Raw genomic sequence first — 21684 nt, 5'->3', positions numbered from 1 at the left:
TCTTACTTCACAAAGGCCATTAGGCAAAAGCCCAATGTCTGTGTTGGCACTGAGAACCCAAAGAATTCTATGGAAAAGGAAGATGTTATTCATTTGCACTCATGGATTCTATTTCTCCACACATATTACTATTATACTGGTTGCTCTCTTTTCTCTACTAAATACAAGTCTTTCTGATAGTTTTCCTTCCAGCCTCATTTAGTCCTGGAATCAAAGGGAAGTCCAAGTGCTGTATTTTAGGCTTAGATGGGTGATGATACAGCCAGTTGGCCAATGGATTTCTTGAGTTATAGTCACATACTTTTATTCCTATTCACTTTTCTGTTTTCTTTTACTTTTCCTCCACTTCCATCCTGGTACCAAATATAGAAAGGAAAACATACAGATATCTATTTTTAATCATACTTAAAATTTTCTATATGTTATGATGTGTTGATGTCTTAAAATACTTTTCTGGCTGGGAAGAGACTCCCCTTCAAGGGCTAGCCAATGCTTAGAGACAGCAAAGGGCCCAGCCTGGAGCTGACTTTGATATGCAAACTCACCAATCCAGAGCCAGGCCTCCTCTATCTGATTCCTACAGCCCAGGAGGCAATATTCCTCTGCCTTAATCATCCCAAGGCCAAGTGCCAGGCAACTAGAGATCACCCCTCTAGCCCAAAGGCAGTCAAAACTATTCAATCTATCCAATCCTAAACTATTTACCCCTCCCTAACATGTCTTTCCTATGGAAATCCCAATAAAAGCCCTCAAACTATCCCCTGGTCCTGCTTCTGCTTCCTGAAACCTGATGTTCCTCCTGTAGCTCTTCAGTAAGTCATGCCTCACTAGAGGAACTTTGAGTAACATTAAATCTTTCTTTCAATGAACTGACCTCTCCAGGTCATCACTCAGTCACCTTAAAAATTAAAACCTGGGCACAGAAAATGTTTAAGGTATGATATTTGTGGCAGATGTATTCTAAGGTGCCCCCATGGTCTCCATCTCCTGGTGTGCATGTCCTTGTGGAATTGCATACACTTGAGCATGAGCGGGACCTGTGACTTTCCTCTACCCAGTGGAATATGGCAAAGGTGATGGAATACCACTTTTATGATTATATTACATTATAAAAGATTCCATCCTGCTGGGATGCTCATTCTTGAGACTCTTTTTGCTGGCTTGGTGAAGTAAGTGGCCATGGTGGAGAAGCCCTCATGGCAAAGAACTCTGGACAACCCCTAGTTGTTGAGAGCGGCCTCCAGCCCACAGCCAGCAAGAAGCTAGGGCCCTAAGTCCACCTCAAAGAAACAGATTCTGAGAACAACCTGAGTGAGTTTGGAAATGGAATCTTTTCATTTGAGTCTCCAGGTAAGAATGCAGCCCACTTGACATACGTTGAATGTAGTCTTGTGAGACTGTCAAGCAGAGGACTCTGCTAAGCCATTCTCAAGCTCTCACAGAAGATATCAGATAATACATGTGTGTTCTTTAAGGTGCTAAATTTGTGGTAATTTTTATGTAGCAATAGATAACTAAAAAAGCATTTGAGGGCAATCTCATTTGTCTTCCTTCCCTTCCTGATTCCTTCTAACAGAAGTCACCAGTAACCTCCATATCACGAGTATAGTGGATCCTATTGGTCTTTATATTACAGGTCCTCTCAATGACATTCCCACCTACATCTTTTGAAACTCTGAGATCATTTGAAGCTTTAAACCCTTTCAGTGACTCCTTGTCATCTACAGAATGATTCTAAATTCCTTAGTCTCCCCATGGCTTCCCTGAAACATCTCCAACCTATTGCTAGAGCTTTAATTCCTGCCTTCTTTGTCTTACACTTGACAGGCATATACTGCTTAACTTCTTGAAGTTAACCACATTTACTATTCCATTTCTTACTTTATTCATTTCACCCCTCTGTAAAAGCCTTCCCATATTTATTCTCTGAACTCGTATCTTATTTGTGTGTCATCTCTTCTCCTTTTCTGAATTTTAAGTATATTTAAGAGCTTTTCTTATGTTGCTACAATGTGTTATGAATTCATCTTCCATTAGTTCTTATCATATTAATCACCTATTTATATATAACTGCTTTTCACTATTGGACTAGAAGTACTTCTAGGGCAGAGCCTGTGTCTAATTTCCAGTGTCATGAGGAGTGCTTGGGGAATAGAAGCTGTTCACCTGGACCGAACTTTGGTTGACCATATTGATAGCAGGTATAAGTACAGTAGTATTTGAGGTATGCTTAGCTCCTATAAAACGTTGAAACTTAGGATATTGCATAGAGAATTGGGAGAGATGGAAGTGAGGAGGCAGGGTACTATGGGAATCCATTGCTCCTAGCTGCCCCATTGGATTACTTTGCTGGAACCACTGTGTGTTTACACTTCTAGAGACTGCCTCTGAGGGTTTGGTCAAAGCAGCTAATTACTGGTTTTTAAATTCTTTCCTATTCAGGCCCCAACGTTGTTCAAGTATCTCCAGTTATTTTAGCCATGTTTTCAGAAAGTCTTGCTACTTCTTTTTTTTTTTTTTTTTTTTTGCGGTACGCGGGCCTCTCACTGTTGTGGCCTCTCCTGTTGTGGAGCACAGGCTCCGGACACACAGGCTCAGTGGCCATGGCTCACAGGCCCAGCCGCTCCGCGGAATGTGGGATCTCCCTGGACCGAGACATGAACCTGTGTCCCCTGCATCGGCAGGTGGACTCTCAACCACTGCGCCACCAGGGAAGCTCTTGCTACTTCTTTTAAATATATCAACCTAATGTGTATGGAGCAGTGGTGGAGGCAGTGGGTGGAGAGGTATGTGTGAGGGAGACTGACAGGGAGAAGAATCAGATAAAGACAAATGCATGCAGTCACACGTGAATCCATCGTAACGTTCCTGTCTAGTCACAGCTTGCTTGCTCTGAGTTCACTTCTCTGAGATGTATGCTGGAATGAAATTTATAAGAAAAGTGAGGGGTACCAGGTGTGACTGGGGTTAGGCTAGGCATTGCAAAAGGTCCCTTACTGGTTGTCGACTGGAACAAGTCAAGGCCTAAATCTTCCCTTTCATTTATCTTTAACGCAGGTTGAGTTTACAGATAATTAGAGGGTATCTTGGTTGTTTTCCTTTGATGTTTTCCTAGCTCGTGGAAGACTGTGGTACACAAATAAAGAAAGCCAGGAACGAGAATTCTGCAGGTTCACTTTCTTTGCTTTTGACCCAGCCCTGAAATATAGCTAAGGCTCAGTCTCTTAGAACTTCAGAGCTAAATCCTAGTGTCAGCTCTGGGATGAAAGTTACTCCCAATGAACTTTAGAAAAGGGAGAACCACAGCTGCCAGGCCACTATTCAAGTTAACCCATGGGATGACAATGAAAGAAATACAAGTTAATAAGGTAGAGCAAAACCAGATTCTACCATCTATTCTAAAACACTGTAACATTGGGGCTACATGGAAATCTGTATTGGGGGAAAAATGCTACATGCATTTGATTCAGGCAGATACATTTAGTATAGACAGATGTATTGAAGGATGTCAGATATGTTTGATGAAGCCAGATATATAAGAGCAGTCAGATGCATATGTATCTTCCTTTCACTTGAAAGGAAATAGCAAAAGGTGAAAGTAAATATACATATAAATGTGCGTGGTGACCAAGGAGACACCAACATTTAGACATTTACAGATGGGGAAAACTCAGCTTTTCAGTACTAAACCTTACAATCTACAAATAGTGGATCAAAGAGAAATGTACAAAACCACTTACAGAGATTAGTAAACATTAGCCAGATTGGGAGTTCTTACCCCTGCCTTTTTATGTTTTCATTGTAATGTCTTAGATTCCTCTTCTATGCTTCTCTACTAATATTAGTTGTAAATGTTTAATCCCTTAGTTTAGCTTAACTTATTGTTTTATTTTAAGAAATAACATTTTATAACTATTTACAAAATTAAAAATTTAATTTTTAAACACAACACCTATCTATTCTCATATTGAATCAGAAAACATTAAGAACAAGAGAAACAAGGAAAAAAACCTGTTGGGACCATGTTTTCATTCTAGTCTGTGTCCTTGTTCTTTCTTTGCTGAAGTGAAGATCTGATCAATTTTTCACACACCGTAAGTAATGCAGGGAGAATAAGGAGAAGTTAATTTATATGAACAAGCCCATGAATGAGTCATAGCCAATGTCTCCTGCTACCTCCACACCCCACTTTTAGTGCTGGGAATTGGAGGGAAGGAACAGCATAGAAAATTGACCCTTTAGAACCATACCAAACCAGGAATAACACTCTACAAAATAGTAATGTGACACTTTACAAACTAATAAATACTAAATCCATTTCTTACCCCCTTCTCTCTCATATTTCCCTGATGATGAGGACCATGACGTAGGCTGCCCTTACAGCAGAGCCAGGAGAGGCTGGCAGGAGTTTCTCTAAGTTAAGGAAATGTCTAGCAGAAATATAATTCCTTTTCTTATACAGCATGATATAAAAGTGTATATGAATAAAGATATATTTTATTGGAATTGAACATTGTAATTCTTCAGTATACGGCATGTGTGTTGTTATACTGGTAGCACTTGTCTATTAAACTATGAAGTTCCCATTATCATTCTAGCTTTTATAGTTCTTTGAAATAAAATTTCCAAAATAATTTGGCTTTCAGAAGTAGCATGAGGGGGTTCGTAGGGGGAATAGAAGGTATTGATCTGTGATTTTCAGCTGTGGCTTTTTAGATGAATCTGTGGAGCTACTTACTAATGCCAAGGTGGCAAGGTTGGAATCCCACCACCAGAGACACACTGGGACGGGGATCCAGCATCAGCATTTTTCAAAGTTCCCCAGGTGATTCTCATGTGAGCCAGGTTGACAAACCCTGGAACAGGAGAACCAAGGGGGCAGAGTGTGATGGACTGCTAGCATTGCCAAAGAAAGTCCTTTCCTGTGGCAAAATGGACTGAGTGCGTGTGAGTTTAATTCCATTAACGGTTCAACTTATGCATCATTGCTGTGATTCTGTGCCGAGCACAATTTTCCGTATAGCGTGGTTCCTTGTGTTGGTCAAACTACTGAGCAACTTTGGGCTGATCGTGTTAACACCAGAGATTTGGTTTCTGAGACACTTAGGTATTTCATTATATCTGAATCAATGAAATGGCTTCCTAAATTAGCTCCTAGTCTCCTCTACGATTGATCTGCACAATTAGTTTCCCAAAACCTGCTTAGTTCAGAGACCCTGAAACTTTGGGTTTAAAGATTGTAGGACAGATAAAACCACAAAGATCCAGCTGAAGCATTGCACCATGTGACAAAGACCTTCTGGCTTTCTTTTGGAGCTATCCATTGGAAAAATTGTTATTAATTCTGTGAGCTAAATATTGTCTCAGTAGACACAAGTTTGGACAACTCTTTTTACAATTTGACTAATTTTGGTCAACGTTTTTGAAGGGATTGCTGGACGAGAAATTATTTCACACATTTTCAAAAGAAACTTTTGGGCTTCAAGTCATTTTGAGCTTGTATCACCATTCAGAATAAAGTGAAATAATCACGACTCTGAGCAAGTTTTGATGCTACGTTATCTATACATGTCACTTAGTCTCTTTGGGTATCCTCAGTGCAAAATAAGAGGGTAGGGTTATATTGAGATAGCTCTAGATTTATTTTAGTTCTAAAATAATGTACACCTATGCTACTATGGTCTTTTTAAAAAATAAAATTTATTTTATAACTGTTTTAGGTTTACAGAAAACTTGGGATGATAGTACAAAGAGCTCACATGTTATTAACATCTTACAGACTATGGGAGGTGCTATAATTAATGAACAAATATCAATACATTGGTATTAACTAAAGCCAATAATTTATTCAGATTTCCTTAATTTTGACCTAATGCTCTTTTTCTGTTCCAGGAGTCCATCCAAGATAACACATTACATTTAGGAGTCACATCTCCTTCAGCTCCTCTTGGCTGTGACTTTTCTTAAACGTTCCTTGTTTTTTAATGATCTTGATAATTTAGAAGAGAGCTAGTCAAGTATTTTGTAAAATGTTCCTCAGTTTTGTGTATTTTTCTTAGGATTAGATTGGGCTAATGAGTTTTGAGTGAAGAGCATAGGATCAAATAGACATTTCCAATCCATCCTATCAAGGGTACATGCTATCAACATGACTTATCACTGTAGCTCTAGACCTTGATCACCTGCCTTAAGTAATATTTGTCAGGTTTGTCCACTGTAAAGTTACTCTTCCCTGCCCCTTCTCATACTGTCTCTCCTCTTTAAAAGGAAGTCACTGTGGGCAGCCCACACTGAAGGAGTGGGACGTTATAATCCACCTTCTGGAGGGTGGACTAACTACATAAATTGTTTCAAATTCTGTGAAGGAGATTTGTCTCTTCTCCCCATTTATTTATCATTTATTTATATCAGTTTAGACCCATGGTATTTATTTTATACTTTAAGTTATAATCCACTATTACTTTATTTATTTTGTTGTTCAAATTGTTCCATCTTAGTCCAATAGGAGTTCTTTCACTGGGCTCTTGGATCCCTTTCACATGTCCCCATTGTTGATCACTGTGTGTGTGTTTAATTTCTGTCACTACCATATGTCCGTCTTATATACTTCCTGTCCTTGGAGAAGCAAACATTTCTCCAAGGAATTCTGGCTCCAATTATTGGAGAATAGTAGTAGAAACCAAGATCTGGGTTCTAGATGTACTTCTTGCTACTGGAATGCAGTTGTTTCTAGGCAAGCTCAGCTGCCAGAATGAGGAAATGTATGTTTGTGTATATTAACTTGTGTATACACAAATAGCTATAAATATTTCTATGTCTAACCATCTGTATCTATATTAAGCTAAACACAAATTCATACTGATGTCTCTGACTGTAATCCTTTACAACATAGATCATTCTCGTCTTTTCTTCTTGCCCACCTATAACCTCCCAGTCCAACAGTGAGAAACCTGGCTCCCACCATCTGCCATCCATTTATTTAATTGTTCAAGTATATATGTATTGAGGTATCAGAGCTGTTAACCCATACCCCCATGGGAAATAATGTTAACTAGAGTACAGAGCTTATGTATAATTTCTTTTGCCTTTAAACTTGGAGACTCCATGCACTTCCAAAGTTACTTAGATTAGATTAGCATCTTTTCCCCTCATCCCTTCAGTGAGGTTGTTTTATACATTTGTAATTAGATTGTTTTGTCACATTCTTCATGCCATTCTAGGATACTTCAGAACCCTAGATTTTTTAAAAAATTGTATGTATTAAGGTTTATTCTTTGTGATATAAAGACCATGATGTATTTTGATTCCTGTGTTTATGGGCTATTACTTGCACTTCAATGATTCATCAATAAATAAAATCATGTACATAAACACCCTTAATATATCTTCTAGTGATTTTCCAGAGAGTAAGACTTTCTAGAAATGCAGATCTCATGCACTGATGCTAACTGATCTACACATATCATTTAGTCTCTTTGGGTATCAGTATTCCTTAATGCAAAATTATATATATTATATACTACAATTAAAATATATTGTATATAATTATATAATATATATACTATAATAGCATACTATATACTATAATATACTAATATTTTATATTATAATATTAATAAAATTTTATTATAATATAATAATTATATAATACCATTATATTAGTATAATAATTATATAATACTATTATTATATTAGTATAATAGCAGTATTAATATAATTATAATAATATAATAATTATAATAATAGTATTATATTATTACATAATTATTATATGCTATAATATTAATGATATATATAATATAGTATATTAATAACTTTGAGACCCTCTTCCCAGCTTCCTGCATCTTAGAATCTAGGGTCAGAAAGCCTCCCTTGCCAGAGTACTGCGAGGGTGAGATGATCATTGTTCCTGCTGGGATCTTTGGCTTTCTCCGTGGTTGCTTCTTTCTAACCTTTCCTTCCTCACTCTCTCAGCTCCAACCACATTGGCCTCTTTGCTCTTGCTTGGATGGGTCAAACCCACTCCTGCCTGAAGTCCTGAGCATGTGCTCCTCCCATTGCTGGAACTGTCCTTGCATTTTTATTTAACTTGTGATTCCCTTCAGTTGTAAGCTCCAGTGCACTTGGTCACAAGGTCTTCCTGGTCACTTTTTGTCCAATACCCTGTCTTCTCAGTCACTCTTTAATCCTTACCTGCTTTATTTTTCTTCATTGTACTTATTTATATCTGAAATTACATTGTATATTTATTACTTTACTTGTTATCTATTTCACTGAGATCTGAGTTCCCTGAGAAGAAAGATGTTGTCTTCCTCACTTTAATATTCCCTGGCTTGTAACAACAATATATTAGATGCTCAATAAATATTTATTAAATGAATAAGTAAATAAAATAATATAATGTGAGTAAAACACTTAGCCCATAATAGTTATTTAATTGACAGTACCTTCCTTTGTCATTTATTCTAGAAAAGTGCTTTTTAATTGTAGTAACACTGAAAACATGTAAAACATAACTTATTCCTTCCCACGGTTTATATCCCTGAAGTCTGGTTAATAAAGACCTAAATAATCTGATTTCATCTGTTGAACTGCATGCTCTGGGTGTTGTTTTTCCCTAGCCCAGGCCCTCATGCACTTGATAAGAGGCCATAGCATTTTTAAATGCCCCCTCTCTGTCATTAGTCATGTTGACTTCTTGGGTTCTAGATATGCTCATGTGTCCAATTGTATCTGGAGTATTTGACTTCCAAACACCAGCAGAAGCTACATCCCTGCATTTGCTTTTCACTCTCGGATCTCCAGCCTGTAACAGTGTCTCTCTCAGTGGTTATCATTTGCCAGGCAGTACTTAATGTTGCTCTCAACTAGAATGGAAGATATTCAGGCTGGTTTGACTTCCCCATTCTTCAAATGGAAAGGTCCTGCTATCGTGGATTGTCTTTAAGATTTTGCAGACTAATAGTCTAAGATTGAGGTAGAGAATTGCCTGTCCTACTTTAAAGTTTAGTAAAGTGTACAATTGGGAAAAGTCTCTGACCAAGCTTGACCTTTCTCTGAATTGTCGAGGCCCAGGCACTCAGGACCAGGGAGAGACATGGAATTCAACCTCTCATCACAGCCCTTTTGACAGACAGGATTAGAGGATCTAATTGCAATGGGAAGGGTTTCCAAATGACGAGGAGTGGGCAACAGTCAAAAGACTGAGAAGGGAAGTAACAATCACTAAATATATATTGTGTACATGACACTACGCTGGGGTCTAAATCAGGAGCAGTTAAGTAACTTTCAGAGCAATAAATGCCTAGCAGCTCACACACAATGCTGGCTTAGGGATATCTTACTGCTTTACCTCTTAAACCCTCCTACGGTCTGAATGTTTATGCCCCCCCGCCAAAATTCATATGCTGAAACTTAACTCTGGTGGTGATGGTATTTAGGATGTATAGGTCCCCCTCACAAATGGAATCTCTGGTCACTTTACAGAAGTGACCAGAGAAAGCTCCCTTACCCCTTCCACCATGTGGGGTTACAGTGGGAAGGAAAAGAGCTGTCAATGAAGCAGGCCATCACCAGGCACTGAATCTGATGGCACCTTGATCTTGGATTTCCCAGCCTCCAATACTCTGAGAATTAAATGTTTGTTATTTAGAAGAAACTCAGTTATGTTATTTTGTCATAGCAACCCAAGTGGACTAAGACAAGCCCTCTTTCTTGACTTTGTCTGGAATCGTGGCTCCCAAACTTTAGACATTTGGATATACTACCTGTACTACTTTAGTCGTATCTGAGTACCATCTGTACTATTATTTATTTTAAATTTTTTTCTAAAGTCAATTTACTTTTAAAAAATTATATCAATTTATTATAAAAGAAAATTTACATTGTTTATAAAACCATTTTCTTTGACCTATAGAAAGTAACTATTAATTTAAAATTATTGCTGTATCACCAAAAATAATATCATATGTCACCAGTGGCCTGAGTCCCTACCATACTTGGAGAAAGGCTAGAATCCTTTCTTCAACTTCAGACTATGTGAATGAAAAGTTTGGAGTCTCAGTTTCTGTCTGACTTTGTTATGACACTTGATCACCCAGTTGGTCTGAACCACAACTTGTCTCTGCCCAATTCTATTTGCCTCTGACTCTGATTAATTACTAGGAATTTCCTCATCCCCAGCCAGTTCTGTGGACTAGTTTGAGTTCTATTTTCAATAAGACTTGGTTCTAAAGTTAACGCAGGTCCAATATTCTCTGCTACTGTAAAATGCAACCCTCCCACTCAGGGTTCCTTTTCTTCTTCCTTAAAGACTTAATTTCCCCCACCAGAGCTAAGCATCTTTAGGTTTTCCCAACTGGCATATGGAAGCTACAAAGGAAGAAGAAAAGCAGAAATGAAATCATTCTTAAAATGTTAACTATGAGCCAAATTACAGTTCTAGATGCTCTATAAACCTGAACCCATTCAATACTTTCAAACCATTCACTGTAATCCCCATTTTACAGGTAAGTAAGATGCACTAAAGAGAATGTAGGAAACTTGCAAAGGTAATGCTGCATTGGTAAAGCTGAGATGCAAACCAAGTTGCATCTGACAATAAAGCATATGCTTCTTCCAGTAAAAATCCTGTAGGAGTCCACTGACATTTCAAAGATATGATATGCAGAGTTGATAATCCCTCTTAAACTGACAAAAACTCAATCATTTTTGTGATTCAAATACCTACAAAATATATGTGTTTCTGATTCAAGCTGCACTTAAGGTATGAGAAGACTGTTTTCAAAGAGCCATTTAATGTTCAAGAGCCTTATAAATAGGATCAGGCGACTCAAGGCGGCTAACTGTGGAGATCTATTTCTTGTTTCAGTCTTAAATGTGCTGAAATGATATCCAATTCATAATGCTACTATTGATATGCCCAGAGGGTAGAATCCTGTGACTACTTAATCTCATGTTCCCTCAGAGCAGAGGACTGAATAATCTTTCATTGTGTGAGGGCACCATAATTCATTGGAACAGTTCTCCCTTTTTGGATATTTAGGTTGATTTCCTTTCTTTGAGTATATGAATAATCATATTATTATTAGTTTTAAAGTGCAATTTGATAGGTAATGATATTTCATTTTTAAATTGATTTATTTTATAGTTTATGAGTTTAAAAGTGAGTGTGTGTGTATATGAGACATTAATTTTTTTTTTTACATTTTCAGTACATATAATTCTGCATTGCTCTATTTGTTTGGTTGCCTTTTTCTCAGTGACTTGCTGGCTTCATGAAGACATAGACCTTGTTATTGCTGTCCAACGTTATATTCCCAGATTCCAGAATAGTACCAGACACACAAATAGGCAAAATTAAATAACAGAGGTCTGCGGTGGTTTACTAAAGAATTATGTCAATGATTTAATAGAACTTTCCTTGGAATGAAGAAGTTACAGGAACCAGCACAAAATTTGAATGTAAAGTGCATTTTTCCTGGTCAGAAAAGTCATCCTGAGTTCAGGCTACATGATTTCTAGGTGTTATTTGGATCTTACATAACAGACGTGGGTCTGAATGTCTCCTTTCTCACTGTAAACTTTTAACTGAACTATAGAGAAACATAGGAGTTTGACACTCCCCCTTTAGACCTTTAAGTTTTGAATGACAAAATTCTCTAGAGAAGTAAGAAAGAAGCAGTGAATAAATATTTGCTTAAAAATAAGGAAGTCCAAATTGCAAAAAGAATTTATGAGTTATGAAGAAGAAACCACTTAATAATGAGAAGCTGTTATATAGATCAACCTTTTACCTTTTACCAAAAAAAAAAAAAAAAGAACACAAATGTTTACATTGTGATGCAGTTTTGCTAAAGTTTGAAAGGGTCACTACATAACCCAATTAAAATTCTCAAAACATGTGCAGACACTCCCCACCACATACAAAATAGAGTTAATAAACTTTGCTCTATCCTCAGAAAAAAACTGCTTAGGTGTAAGGGGGTCCTTTTGTAGCTCCTACTATGAGCCCAGCACTGTGTTCAAAACTAAATATTTATTAACTCAGTTAATTCTCTGAGGCAGTGATTGTTGTTATTCCAATTGAAAGATGTGAAACCGAGACACAGAAAAGTTAGTAATCTATTCCATGACAGAAAGCCCCTAAAAGGCAAAAGTAGGATTTCAACCCAGGCAGTCTGGCTCAGAGTCTGAATTCCTAACCAGTAAACATAATTCCACAGCCAAACATTCTACTTCTTATACATGTTTATGTCTAGTTTCTTCCTCTTTGAAATAAAAGTTCATAATTTTTAGTGTTCATTATGTCCTGGGCATCAATCTAAGTGATGTGTTACACATACTAACTCATTTAGACTTCAAAACAACCTTGGTAGAGATGCACTATTATTATTTTCATTTTGCAAATTAAGAAACTAAGACAAACTGAGGTCAGGTAACTTGATCTAAGTTATATGTTTATCAGAGGTAAATCCAGACATTGACCAAGGCACCAAGGGACTGAAACTTGCTCCTAACCCTTCTGGACGCTCTATTTTTCTCTCCCCTTCCCTTTCCTTCTCACTTAGGCACTTACTCCTCCTACTTCTTTTTTTTTTAACCTCCTCTCCTCTCCAAATCCCACTATCTCTTCCTATTCAGTTGAAAGATTATAGCCACATATTGTCTTCCAACCTTTTGTTTTTTAGTTTATAATATACTTTCAATTGAAATAGTTACCAGGCACCCACCATCTCCCACTTATTTTAAATTTATTTTTAAGGAGAAATATATAAGTCTTATATAAAACAAAATGAAATGGTTCTCATTAACATTTAGCTCTCCCCTCTTTTGTAGGCACAGAATTCTCTACTTTCTAGTCCTCATTATAATTAGATGGGATCATGTGACCAGTTCGCCAATAGACTGTGAACAGAAGTGACACCTGTCACTTTCAGGCTTGGCAGTGAAGAAGTCTCACATGTGGATGGCAGAGCAGCAAAATCAAAGAGCACTACATGGAGCACAATTCCAATAGAGAAATGTTGGGAGCTGTAACAGTTCTCATTAATTTGCATAAGAAAGAAACAAAATGCTACATTTAAGACACTGATAATTTTTTTTACAGTTTAGTCTCACCTATTCTGATTAATATTATAGCCCAAACTTACAGCTAATTTAATGTCTTGTATAGTTTTATTACAAATTTAATTAAGGACAGTACAAGAAAAGGAATTGATAGGCTCACTTTACTTGTGAATATAGATTTTTAAAATCTACATATATATGATTATATATTATGTTACATATAAACGAATCCAATGAGTTTTATAAAATATATTATGATCCCTAAGTTAGGTTTATCCCTGGAATGCAAGGTTGGCTTAACATCAGAAAGTCTACCAATATGGTAACATATTACATTTATATAGGAGAAAAATCAAATGATTATATGAATAGATGAAGAAAGATATTTAACAGATTTTAACATGTATTCATGATTAAAAAATCCTTACTAAACTGAAAACTTAAGGTCACTTGCTATCTTAGTGTGACTGATGATAAACAGACCCTGAGACAGACATTTCCTTTTAGAAAGTTTATTGAGGAGTGCTCTGATGAACAATACTGGGGTTTGAGGAGAGTGAAGAAAGCAGCATTGGGCAAGAGGAGATCAACTGCTATGAAACTGTAACAAAGGCCTCACCTAATCCTGTAAGCAGCCTGGGTACAGCCATTCAGAGTTAAGCTCATTTGAAACAAGATGGCGATAATTCTATATAACCAAATCTACCCATCGTTAGCTGTAGTGGGTCCCTGGGAAAGGACTGTGATCTTGTGCAAGGAGGGTCTCTTCAGCTAAGGTCAAGTTTTGGAGGGACTTGGATGAGAGCTGTTGATATGCCAGCAGCTGGAGAATGAGAGTTTCAGTATTGAAGGAGAGGTTCTGACCAGTACACAATAGCATTCACTACAAATGGTAAAAATATGACAGAGAAATTTAAATATAGTTTCTATAAGGCAACAAAACTCACTATTACATTTTTTAAAAAATGTAGTACAGAACGGAACTTCGCTGGTGGCACAGTGGTTAAGAATCTGCCTGCCAATGCAGGAGACATGGGTTCAACCCCTGGTCTAGGAAGATCCCACATGCTGCAGAGCAACTTAGCCCATACGCCACAACTACTGAGCCTGCGCTCTAGGGCCTGTGAGCCACAAATACTGAGCCCACGTGCCACAACTACTAAAGCCCGCACATCTAGAGCCCATGCTCCACAACAAGAGAAGCCACCGCAATGAGAAGCCTGTGCACCGCAGTGAAGAGTAGCCCCTGCTCCCTGCAACTAGAGAAAGCCTGGGCGCAGCAATGAAGACCCAAGGCAGCCAAAAAAAAAAAAAAAAAAAAAGAAAAAGTTATGTTGAGAGATAAAAATGTACTTCAATATAGTCAATCAATTCAAACAAACAAACAAACATAGTACAGGATGTCCTGGGGAATTTCTTAGAAAATTAAAAGAAATAACATGTGTAGGGAGTGAAAGGGAAAATCTCAAACTACCATTATTTGTGGAAGATCTGATCATCTACATAGAAGAAAGAAGTAGCAAATAACTCTATCAAATGAGAAAGTTTAATAAGTTTATCATATATATGATCAATTTAAAGTAATCTAAAAATCAGCTTACAGTACACTAAAAAAAAATGCAATTCATGTGTTGATTAAAAACTATTCTGAATCTAAGAAATAACAAAAAATTCACAAAACTACTATGGTGATCAACAGTATTCCATGGATGGGATGACTAATGCTATAAATTTTTCTGTAATCTCACATTTTAGCTACTTTGTAAGCATATTCTCCAATTTATATGGAAAAATAAAAATGCACACCATTTATTAGGAGAATTGAAAAAGACGAATATGTATCTAACTATATCTTGATTTAGTGCTAAATTTTAATCATAAAGAAAGATTTCCTCAAGCATTCATATAGAAAAATCAAGTCTACTTTCTAGGATAAAAACTTTAAATGAGCCTCAGGCTTCTTAGAAAACTATAGTAAAATATACAGAATTCTAAGGAAAAGAAAGTATTACCTAAAATTGTCATACCGAACCAAGATATACTGAAGCAGACAGGACAATAGACATACAGGACAAAAGAACATATAAACTTGAAAAAACTCAGAGAAAATGGAATCCATAATTTCTCCTTTGAAAAAATCTACTGAATGCTAACCAAGAGGTGGATTAAAATAAGAGCCCAAAAGTGGGACAAATATCCATAAATCATTAAATCTATTTCAATGTAGAAATAAGACTGACTGGGATGACTATGGTTACAGAGCATAATATAAATTGTAGAAAATTTGAAATAAAATATGTGCATCAAAAAGAATAATTAAGGGAGGGTTAAAATATGAGGAAATGTATGAGTCTATTTCATATTTGACAACAAGGAATAATTCAAGGTTGTCTACGTTGAACATGAGCTTAAATTCTTCATACCTTAGCTTCTTAATATTTTCAATATTTCTTGCCTTAAACCCAGGCAACTTTAAAGGATTCAATATCTCATAATTTAAAAATCAAGTAAAAAACTTTTTAACTAAAATATATTAATTCCTTTAGATTGACTACATTTTCTTTAATACTCTTTAAATTCAGGTAAAATTAAGGTCTTTATAAATTTAATACCAGAATATTAGCATGTCTTGTTGTGTATGTATCTGTCTACCTCTACCATGTCTATTTAAATAGATTAAAAAACATGAGTCTTATATGCATGGAGGCCTCACCAAATATTATTTCTGGCAAGTAAGATTATTTGGAGGGAATTTGGTGTTATATTCCTTATGCTTTTTATAATATAATATAATAATGTGCAGATATATTACTAAAACAATAAAAAGATTATACTTAATGAGATAAGTAAATATGATTAAATGAAGACCCATAAATAAAATATCAGGAAATTCTATTAAGAAAATTAAGTAAGGAGAAAAGGAGACTGATTACAAAGTTAAATATAAATGCAACAGATTTTTACATATCTAATAGTAGCCAACTAGAAAACAAAATGAAGAAAAATTTCATTTCCAAGAATAACAAAAATAATAAAGACCCTGGGAAAAACTTAACATTTAAATCTGATTCTGGCACTACCTAGAATAAAGATGAACTAATTTATAAAAATGTACACATAAAGATTTTTCTTCCTCATAGTTATATTTATGATTGAAAAAAGAATGTACAATCTAAATACAATATTAATTAAAATAATATCACATACTTATATAATTCTTACTGTGTACTAAACATTTTTCTAAGTTCCGTACACTTATTAACTCACATTATCCTAATGCAATCTGAGAGTAGTATTAACTATCCCCATTATACAGATGAGAAAACTAAGCCACAGAGAGGTTTAAAAGTAATCCAAGTGCTCATCAGTAATCAATGCATTAAATAAATTATGGCATAGTCATACAAGATAATCTGATGGAATCAACATGATAAAATAAATCTCTATTAATTGACATAAAAATGTGTCCAATACATTGCTAAGTGAAAAAGTAGATATCAATATAGCACTGGCTATGTGATTAATTTATGTAACAATTTATCTATATTTATCTATATTTCTATGTTTACTTTTGGCCAGATTCATAGTTCATCTATATTAACTGGTTTCCATTTGTATAAAGAGATACCTGGAAAAACATTTTCAAAGTGATGACAGTTTATTTCTCAAAGAAATTTGGGGTGATTAAATTTTTATTCATAATTTTATGGATTACATGAATTTTTAACTGTTTTCTCATTGACAAAAAATATCACTACTTATATAATTCTTATTGTGTACTAAGCATTTTTCTAAGTTCTGTATACTTTAACTCACCTTATCCTAATGTAATCTGAGAGTAGTATTAACTATGATTAAATGACTGTGAAATATATAGCACAGATATGGGTACAGATATGTTATAAAATATTATGTATGTTTTATATGTTTGTATGATATAATTAATTTTCATGTATAGTCTGAAATAATACACAGAATAGAGCTAGTAATATTTATGTAAAAGGGTTGTAGGCAACTTTAAAAATATTTTATTTATCTGCATTTTTTAGTTTTTTCCTCAATGTGCATATTATACTCATGTAATAAGCAGTAACACTGATCTATAAATACATTCAAAACAAAAATGACAGCCATGTATAACTCATGTTGTAAGTAATCCTTTTTGATCTGTAAACTCATTGAATATAGATGTTATATAAGTTTCTTCAAAAGTAGCTTTACAATTGCTTCTGTTGTCATTTGTGCTTCTAAAAAATCCCCACATTGGACACTTCTCTCTTTGTTCTTTGTCCTTACCAGCAATGTCTGCATCTTTAGTTTTTCCTCATTCTGCATTTTTTCTGCAGATTCTAGGTTTTAAACTTATCACTAATTCTATAGTGTTAATTCTGCTCTTTATTGCTTTTAATGCAGATTTATATTCTATTATTGCATTTTTAATCTCCTTAAAATCTTTCTTTATCATGTCAAACTCCTGTTTTTATTTCTACCTGCCTCTCAGCCAACTCCCTTCTTATTTCAACTTATTTTCATATAATCTCATCTTTCATCTCTTTATTCAGAGGCTGTAGTTTTCATTTCTATTAAGATTACAAAGCAGACAATTTCAGCAATTTCTGTTTCCTTTAGTGAGTTTTTAAACTGTTGTTTTGCTGCATCTTGGTCACTCTTTCTTCCTTTTAATGTGCACAATATTTTCATTGGAACCATTTATTTTTCTGTTTTCAGTGTTGTTATCTTTAAACAAAGGGGTAACTATCAATGGTTCACTGAGGACTATCATTTCCTTCCACTCAGCCCTAGATTACTGTTAAAGTCTTCTTCCCAGATCTGGAGCAAAAAGTTGGTTGATATTTATGCCTCAATGTCAAATTTATGGTGTCTAGTGGTCAATGATGAGGTTGAGGTATTTAACATCTATTCTTGAGGTATCCTTGACTTGCTGTGAGGAGGCAACATACTGTAGTAATTAGGATATTAAATGTACTGTGTACATGAAAACGGTGCATTCAAATTCTGGGTCTACCAATTTTTAGAAGAGTCATTTAACCTCTACAAGACCTACTTTACTCTACCTGTGTAATGGACACTATAATAGCACATGCCTTATTGCATCATATGAGAATTGATACTGACATCAAAGCTATATTGTTCTGAAGTACTTCAAACATTAACTCACAGAATTGTCCCAACTATTTTATACTCATTTTATAGGTGAAGAAATTGAGGTAGAAACAAATTAAGCAATTTGCCCAAGGTTACATAGCTTGTAAGGTGTAAAAATGGCATTAGAATCCAGGCCACCTGGCTTGCAGTGAGTGCTCTGTATTTAGCATCTGATAAATGTTTGCTATTATTATTACTGGGAGGAACATGTATTTATAGATGATTGAAAGTAGCAAGAGGTCCTTCCATTTCCTGAAACAATAAAGGCAAAACTTGGAGTTCCACTAACATGCATTTTTTTTCTTTTCATGTTCTATTCTAAGATGAAAATATGCTATAGATTAACTTCTCTGCCAATGGGTGTGTAGGATTCCTGAAAATTGTAATCCCTGAAATTATTTAGAAGATGTCAAAACTGGGGAATCTGAAATCTGAAGTGGAATATATGTATTTGTGCATGTGTGTGTGTGTCTGTGTAATCCTTCTCATATGATACACACATCACTCACAAACACACATACACAGGTACTTTAGAATCCATGTTCCATGTTCTATTTGATAGGGCTGTAGCTATACAATATATCTGGTGGTTGGTGGTTGTCACAGATTCTGCTTTTCTGAGCCAAGGCATAGGCAAGTGTGTTGATGAGCCTCTGCATTGTCCTTCACGTTGGCAGTTTCGATCTCCTGCAAGTGACAAGGTATATGTTAATGTCACCTGACAATTGTTTTTCTCTTTTCCACTCCATGAATATTATAATTAGAGGAAATTCCGCTAAGATTTTGGCAGTAGATTTGTTGTCAATCTTAGTTTCTTAGTTTATTGTGCACTCTCATGTCTTTCTGTGTTTTCCTAGATATTTATGATGAAAATCACGAAGTCTAAGATACGGAATGCACTTCAATCGCTCTCTCCTCACTTCCATCTCTGTTTTCCAACTGCACACACACACACACACACACACACACACACACACACAGTTGGAGGACTTGAATATATATTAATGTCAATGCAATATAACAACAATGAGAATAATGTTAACATTATTTGAAAAAAAAAGAATAGAATAATGTCCTTGAGAAATCTTGCTCTGTGCCCCTAGGTCTGTGATGGCAGGAGGATCTAAATCAAAATAGATATTGATGCAGATAGATTTGTGGATTGGAGGGTTAAAAATTTTCAGAAAATTTCTCTTAATTGCCAGAATTGTCAGCAAAAAGTAAGATATGAGGCCATTTACAGAGAGTGAAAGAGGTTAAGATTGGGCTTGTGCTATTAGATACCTGGCAAAAGTTTGCAAAAGCTACTGCTTGAAATGGAGAAGAGCCATAGTTTTATTAGGATAAACATCTGTCCAGTGTAACAGACAAAAATAATGGTGGCTTAAACAAGGAAGAAGTGTATATCACTTTCATGCAACAATCTCTGCATAAGCAACACAGACTTATTTAGTGACCCCAGTCTTGGGGAACAAAACTTTCTGTTTGCTTGCTCTTCTGAAATCATCCAAGATCATTTTCCATCCATGTCTACATTTCAGGCAAGAAGAGGGAGGATGAAGGGCATAAGGACAGCAAATCTACTGCCTTTAAGGCCACTCACAGGAAGTTTAAAACATTCCTTTATAGAAAACTCAGCATGGTCATACCAGCTGCAAGGGAAGCTGGGAACTGTAGTCATCAGCTGGGCAGCCATATGTACAATTAAAACTTAGCAGTTTCCTTACTAAAGTAGGAATGTGAGAATGGAAATTGGAGGAAGCAACAGTCTATGACATAATCAATAGGGGCCATCTGTTCACAGGTCCCAGAAAGTTGTGGAGGGAGCCAAGTGTGCTTTTGAAAGTTTTCCTTTTTTTCAGTTACCTTCACTTCCAATGTTTTCATGATTTTCCCCAGATGCTTAGGGACTTTATCTGCTATGTGGGGCAGGAATATTAAGGTCTATCTCAGCTTCCCATTTACATTATACTTTCAGGTGGTCAACTGACCTCTGCTGGGACATTTCCAGAGCAAGAACTCAGGACTCCATTGGATTGTTGGACAATTCTAATTTTCAGAGTTTTCTTTTTTCAATTAATTTGATGATGTTGTCATAAATAAAAATATGCAGACAAAGTCCATTGCATATACATCAGTCATCCCCCCTTTCTTTCCTGCTAACAAACTCCAATTTGTTCAGATAGTACGTGGAGATCCTTTGATTACACGGCATTTAGACTCTTACCCCAGAATGCATTATGATTGATGCAGTCATCACTGTATCATTTCCCTTGGTCAGACATATTCCCCAGTTAAGAGACAATAGGAGAAATCAGGGAACTTGTGAACTGGAGATTTTTCTTCCCTAATTTAAAAAAAAAGTAATTATGCTAGTAATACTTGTTAAAGAAATGCAAAAATATTTTTTTAATTATGGAGAAAGCAGGCAAAATCAACTAATAACTTAGTTAGACTGGTTGGATACCACATACATTGATGTTATACAATTAGCAATCTTAATTGACTGCAGCAATCAGATTTGGAACTTGGAACTCAGCTAGAAACCAAGAAATTAGAGTCAGTGCCTGGGGACAGGATGCACACTGACTTAGCTGCATTCAAGAGAGAATTTCTGGACCTAGAAACACAGTGGTCCCGGAGAAAGTAGAGCGGGTTAAAAGATCCAGGAAATTAATGCAAAGACAACATGAAAGAGACAGGTAGGGAAATAAGAGCATCTAGTAGAGAGACCATCAGGTAGACAATCCCTGTTGGATGACTCACAAGGAGGATGAAAAACCTGGGTTTGTGAAATCCAAAATGGGGGATTCCATTCTTTAAGAGGCCTCCTTAGGCCTATAAATAAATAAATATAGCAAGAACCTAAGGAAGGAATTTAGATACAGAACTTTTCAGGGACGTGGTTTTTGGAGCTCTAGTCCTAAGAAAGGACAGCATGTATATGAACTAAGGTATAGAACCGTTTGAAGTTTACTTCCCAACGTTGGAAAACACTGGCATAGAAACATCATCCCCTCACTCTTCCTTACTCTTCATCTCCTCTCATTTATTCCAGGGCCACCTGTGCCTTGATCTTTGACTTCATTCTTTGTTTTGCCTATGATGCTGCCTTTTAGATTCAGGGCTTACACTTGACACTCAACACTCCCTAAAAACTTTGCCTCTAATATTCTTTAGCTCTTTGCTTATTTATTGGTTTTCTGGCAGCTTGCAATTTAATCCCCAGCCTGAATGTAGTTCTTTGTAGCTGGCACCTTGGTCAGGCTTGCCCACACCCCAATCTGGGTGGGATTTGATAAAGGGTCAGGCAGATTGCAGTCATTATGTGTTGTTGTCCTAGCTTTGTCACTTTCCCCAGATTGGGGATATCTGAACCCCAAGATACTTTGGTGTATCAAGAACAAGTTTCAGAGATAGGGAAGATTCTTTCATGGTGAAAAACTGAGG

At 36.0% G+C, this 21684-nt stretch overlaps 1 long non-coding RNA gene across 1 annotated transcript in view; it reads left to right on the top strand.

The window, feature by feature from the left end:
- Positions 1–18832, top strand: part of LOC309961418 — a 33274-nt gene extending 14442 nt beyond the window's left edge. The window contains exon 3 of the long non-coding RNA XR_014326182.1: positions 12838–18832. This is a non-coding gene — a long non-coding RNA (uncharacterized lncRNA). The remainder of the gene's footprint in view (positions 1–12837) is intronic.
- The last annotated feature ends 2852 nt before the right edge of the window (positions 18833–21684 follow it).

Source organism: Leucopleurus acutus (assembly GCF_964270905.1).
Source record: "Leucopleurus acutus genome assembly, chromosome: 4".
NCBI lineage: Eukaryota > Metazoa > Chordata > Mammalia > Artiodactyla > Delphinidae > Leucopleurus > Leucopleurus acutus.
This window is presented reverse-complemented; position numbering and strand designations above follow the sequence as displayed.